Source organism: Cryptomeria japonica, unplaced genomic scaffold, assembly GCF_030272615.1.
Source record: "Cryptomeria japonica unplaced genomic scaffold, Sugi_1.0 HiC_scaffold_22, whole genome shotgun sequence".
Taxonomy (NCBI): domain Eukaryota; kingdom Viridiplantae; phylum Streptophyta; class Pinopsida; order Cupressales; family Cupressaceae; genus Cryptomeria; species Cryptomeria japonica.
Window position 1 is genome coordinate 1729893 of NW_026728844.1, and position 6164 is coordinate 1736056.

Sequence of the window (6164 nt, forward strand, 5' to 3'; positions counted from 1 at the left end):
CGGCTAACTCCCTGCCTCCTTCTCTGGGTGGGAGGCAAGACACCAACTACTATCCTATGATGGCACACCCTCGGTGGCCCCTACTATTCTAATGGGCAGAATGCTTCGCGGAAGGAAGGTGGGAGTTCTGTTCTCAACCCGTTGAGGGCTATAACTGCTCCTCCCATTACCCATCCTCTAATCACTCCCCTACTATTTGAAGGCACTAGCCAGCCCTAGAATATTGTATTTGCATATTTGAGCACCGGCCAATCAAAACAAATTGATTGCTTCCCGGATGAAACTTTCTTGCCTGGGTGGATAACCTGTCCTCACCCCCGGAGCTGCACCACCGGTTGCCCTCCGGGTTATTCTAGTTGTTAGGGATGTCAACAACTAATCAACTACTTCCGCCATAGCCCTACAACTTATTAGAAGGGGGTAAGGGGAAGGGAATAATAGAATAGTAGGGCGGGGGTGAGGAACAACCAGCCCCCTTTCCCTTTCCCTTTCAATATAGGGGTAGGCACCCTATTCTGGTCCAGCGAGAAAGGTTGTAAACTCGTTACTTAATGCTGGTTGTCCACTCGTTACTTTCCGCTCCTCCGTGTGGGTGGATGGGCGGCTTTCCCTCCATCCTTCACCCCCAGATCAACGAGGCAGGGAGATCAAGGAGGCAGGGAGACAATTAACTACCTGGGGGTTAAGGATAGTGCCTCACCGGAGGTGAAGGACGGGTCTAACTAATCCCCAGTAGGGCCGGGGGAGCAACTACCGGGATCTAACTACCGAGAACAATCTCACTACCGCTATTGATGCTCGAATAGATGGGCAACCGAGGGTGTTCATATGAAGGCTTTTTCGAACGCCGATTAGACCTTCCGGATAGAACCGGAGGACCCCGGATGCATGGTTCCATCCAGCCACCACCGGGTAGCTCGAACAATCCAACTTCTCTATCGTTGCTTATTGTAGCGGGCTGATGCCATTAAGTAACCGAATTGTTAACCCTATAGAATTGTAGGCATAGAATTGGGCGGGAATAATAGAATAGTAGGGCAAACATCCAGCTTGCCTTGCCTTCTTTCTCTTTCTCGCAGAGATAAAGTCTCCATCGGGGGTGTAGCTATCCATCCTTCACCCACGGTTCAATAGGATGGCCGGCCCCCCTATTGCCACCCACCCACCCCGTGGCCATGTTACGTATAGAATCGAGATGCGGTAAACTAGACCCCCTTAGAATAGTAGGGGCTATACGTAACATCTTAGGCTTCTGGGTGGGGCCAAAATTGAAGTACACCTTTCTCGACGAGTTGCTAGTCGATGAAATAAAATAGATTATTGTGGGAGGAGTCCTAAGCTTGAATTGCCGCCCTCAACTAATCCCCGGAACTTAGGAGGAACTATAGTTGATTGTCTCATTCGACCGTGGAGATTGGATAATAGAGGATAAAGGCCCATAACTTATTAATGGCACCCCCAGGGAATTGTAGTCTGTTTGGCTGGCCCTCCCTCCTGGAGGCAAGACAGTTTGTTCCCATCCATCCGCTAAACAAATGCTATAGGGTGGAAGATAACGGCATCTGATCAGGGACTCAACGGCATCTGATCAGGGAGATTTAGAGCCCTCAACAACGGCATCTGATCAGGGAGGGACCTCGCCCTACAATTCTATGGGGTATTCTATTATTCTATCCAGAAGTCGAGCCCCTATTATTCTATTATTCTATCCAGAAGTTGACTCCTTTCTCACAAAATAGTTTCTTTGCTCGCCCGGAACTTAGGAGGAGATAGATTGATGCTCGGATGAACCGTGGGATTGATGCTCGGATGAACCGTGGGTGGGCTAGGATGGGAGGCAAGAGAGATAGCTCCAGTGGCAAGCAAGAGAGATAGCTCCAGCTACCCGGGGAGAGCCTAACGAAACGAGTTGAGGATGGTAATTGTTAACACCTGAATTTATTGATTGAGTTGAGGCATCCAAAAACACGTGTAGAAATTAGTCTAGTTTCCCCTACCTCGCCATCAAAGAGCCCATCTGCGCCTTTCTCTCGACATACGAATCTTACGGACTGTACCCACAGTATAATCAGTCTGATAAACTAGTAGCCTTCTCTCCTGCCCCAGGAAAGAGTGGGCGGATCTACTAGCTCAATTAGGGGCGCAATTCAATACGGATGCAGCGGTTCAAGTCGCTTATGGAATCACCCAATCTAGTAATGTGATTACTAGAATTAAGATCATCGCCCTCCACTCCGTATTCGCGATTCTTTGTTCCGGTGCTTCGAGGGGGAGGCATCCCCAACAAATAATCCCTAACCGTCCAGACTGGGGCAATCCCACTCGTTTGTGGGGCCTCAAATGAGGTACATCAGATGCCCTATACAGTGTTGACTCTAAGTGCGGGTGGTGCCGCCCTCAAATAGATTATTGGAAGCAGAGTACTTTTCATTAAGCCCTAGCCGGCTGTACTCCCTCACCGAATTGACCTCGTGCCGAGTGTCATAGTAGTATTAAACCCCGCACATGAGAGAAGAGATAAACAACCCTAGCCTTTCCTTGAGATCCCCCGCCTTGAACTGAGATCCCCCGCTAACGATACCGCCCGCCAAACCTGAAATGGTAGCTAACCTACCTAGTTAGCTTTTCGCTCACCTACCTAGTTAGCTGAGTTTAGATTAGATTCTATACGTGACATGAGTCATAGTCAGATAGGGATAGGGATAGAAGAACACTGGTCCTAAAGGAGATTCAATACGTAACATGATTACTAGATTAGAGGGGCCCCTACTATTATAAAGGGGATGGGGCCCCGCCCTATTCTATGCGAGTTGGGTCCCCATAGAATAGTAGGGCACAGTCATACAAACCAGACAATGATGTTTGCCCTCTATTCTATTGTTGCTCAACGTGCCGCCCTCAAACAGATTATTGTGGCGGCCCCGGCTTATAATAATTCCCCTACTATTCGACGCAGTTCGGTCACGATAATCTAAACCTCTTGATGGCATCAGCTTGCGGCCCCTATAATAACAGCCGGGGGGGCAGAACTAGAAAGAATTTCTGCGATCGCCTAGAATAATAGTGCTCAATTGATCGATGGCCCTGTCGGGAAATGCCTACAATTCTATGGGGGGGTCACTTCACCAGTAATACGAACCAGACAATGATGTTTGAAAGGGCTCGACCTCGGTTGGGGGTGGGCCCACCCCTTTAGAATAGTAGGGATCTACCTCTGCTTCAGGGCTATTCTATCTCTATTTCTCCTCCCACCCACCCCTGGGGGGCTAAAGGGGCTTATTCTAGCAGGGCAGGCAACTATGGGTGGGTAGGCCCCCTACAATTCTATGGCCCCTACTATTCTAATGGGCAAACCCGGGTAGGGAATTCTAGTTCCGGGCAGCAGGGTGGCCCCTACTATTCTATGGCTAGTTCATGAACTGATTAATTGAAGGCTGATTAATGCTTATTCGCAACGGAGGGGGGCTAGCCCCCAACTAGAATTGCAGGGCAAGCTAATTAATTCACTAATTAAGTAAGTATTCTAGCAGAATAATATAGAAGGGGCCCCCTGCTTGGAGGTTTCAAATAATGTACTAATGAATTAGGAGGCCCTTTACTTTACTATATTGGGGTGGGGCGCCAGTTTTTTTGACGAAAATCCGGAGAACCGGTCATCAACCCCGGCACTTTCCGTTCCTACCCGACAATGGGGAAAGCCCTTATATTGATTAGTGCGGTCATTAGCCCCTCTCTTTCTGCCCTTATTCCAAAGCTTCATTCCGGCTGCTTCTCCTGCAGATAGGGGATAGGGCCGATCTGGGGTTCCTCCTGATTTCCACCTCCAACGGGCCGATCTGGGGTTCCTCCTGATTTCCACCTCCAACGGGATGGGTGGGAGATATAGGGATGGGTGGGAGATATAGCTAGGGAGGAGAAGCAAGCTTGAATCGGGGAATCGAAACATGAGGGGGGCCTTCTTTCTCCGTGATAGCGAACCGTAATTGGCTTCATTTCCGGTGGCTGAACTGAGCCAAATGACCAGAATAAAGAAGTTCATACATATAGAAGGAATATTACAAGCGGAGACAAATGATGCCAACCCCCCCCACCTCCTCGTGTGTGGGGCCCCTTTATCTTCCGGGGGGTTCTAGCCATTTATCGGTAGGGGGTCTAGCCTTGGTCGCCATAGAATAGTAGGGGCCCCGGGACTCAATAGTTAGGCTCTCGATTCGGGGGGCCCTACCTCTATAGTGATTCTTTTCTGCCCTTTCAAAACATCATTATCGATCCGGGGCGATAGATTATTAGTGAGGAGAGCCAACCCCCACCTCCTGCTTCCCACCCGTGAAGAGAACGGACAACCCCCTTCTTTACCGTGGAATGCGGAGTGCTTCTCCTCCCTTTCTTTCCTTCTTTTAAACCTCAATGCAGATGAAGGGTGGGGGGGGGGGGCCCCTACTATTCTATGGGAATTGTCTTCCTTTCCATGCGATGCCATCCCGCCTATTCCTATTAGTGAACCGGGGCATCGAGTCCTATGAGTGAATGCGGAGAACCCCTCTGCCCCCTCCCTTCTTTTCTGGAGAGCCCGGAATCCTTCATTTAATGAAGATTACGGGATAACCTGCATGGCGGGCGTTTTTTGTGATCAGTGCATGAACTCCCGCCTACCAAGCCCACCGACTCCGGCGTCGAATTATTTCATCGACCGGGGAAGAACAAGAAGGAGTCCATTCCCAGTCAAGCTTTCTTGCTTTCTTTCTCCCAACCCAGGCGATCCAGCCTCCCCAATGAACGAACCAATAGAGTGAATCCGTAGATAAGGAGATAAGTGGCGGGTGGGAGTAAGACATTCAATGGCCCGATCGCAAGCCCCTACCTTGAATTCATTGGAGGGCCCCCGGACACCTTCTTTTCTTTCCATCCCATCCCGCCTCCTGATTCCACCTCCTCCCTATCAACCTTGATTCTTTGATGCTCCTCTTTCTGCCCTTATTCTTCACCCGAGAGCTTCTCCTCATGCAGACCTCGCTTCTTTTTCGTGACAAGCGTGCAGAGAACTTCTATCTGTAATGAGTGCTCTCCCAGTCAAGCTTCCCAACAACCTGAATGGGGAAAGACAAGCCTTCTATCTCTTTTCTGACAAGCTGAACCCGGAGCCCCGGAACAATGGTAATAGCCGCCTCCTCCTGATTCCTCCCCATCCCTCTATCGTCGTTAATCCGTAGGAGATGGTAACCAAACCAATAATAGTGGCTCCATTCTGCCTGATTCCCAACCTTGATTCATGAATCCCAACCGCGTCGAATTCGGTCATTTGTGCCCGTAGTAGTGAATCCGTTAACGTGGCTCCCTCCTTCCAAGCCCGGCGGTAAAGAAGGGCATAGTTGGAGATCCGCCGGACAACCCAGCTTTATGTCATGAGTCCGGGTGGGGCTAATTTAGGAACAAGAAGTCCGAAGTGGCCCCACCCTACCATTGGCTTGAGGGCCCCCGGACACTTGCTTTCATCGGTCATCAGTGGCTCCTTTCCTATCCAGTTTCGGGGCACCTTCGGCTACCTTAGAATAGGGCGGGGCCCTCCCCCCAGGGAGTATTGTCCCCATGAACACCACTAGAATTCCCACCCGCCCCTAGAATTCTATGGTAGTTGCCCTTGTTTTGGAATCATAGGGCCCAGCCCTCCCACAACTACAAATTCCTTATTCTAGCTTTAGCGTGTGTGGGCGCTGGGAGGTAGAAACATTGTGGGGGGCATAGTTGCCGCCGCTTATTCTAGCAACTAGCCCTACGGGGCCCCTACCATTCTATAGGCTAGCAAGCTGATTCATTTCCGGGCCCCCTAAACTAATCTTCCTCTGCATGCACAATTATTATTGGGGGGGGTGGGGGGGGGCGGCTGGGGTGGCCCCTACCATTCTAGAGGCTAGTAAATAAGGGCCCTACTATTCTAATGGGCGGAAACTCTAGTTCCGGTTCTGGCATGTTACGTATAGAATCTGGTCCCGTGCAGGCCCCTATAGAATTTGAAGGGGCTGCATGCAAAGGATGGGGCCCCTCCGGACGTCTATAATCTGGCCGACCCTACCCTACCCTACTATTAGATGGGATGGGATGCGGGGAAAGGGCCCTTAGAAGAATAGTAGGGCACTTCTCTATCGCTATCGGTTCACCCGGCCATC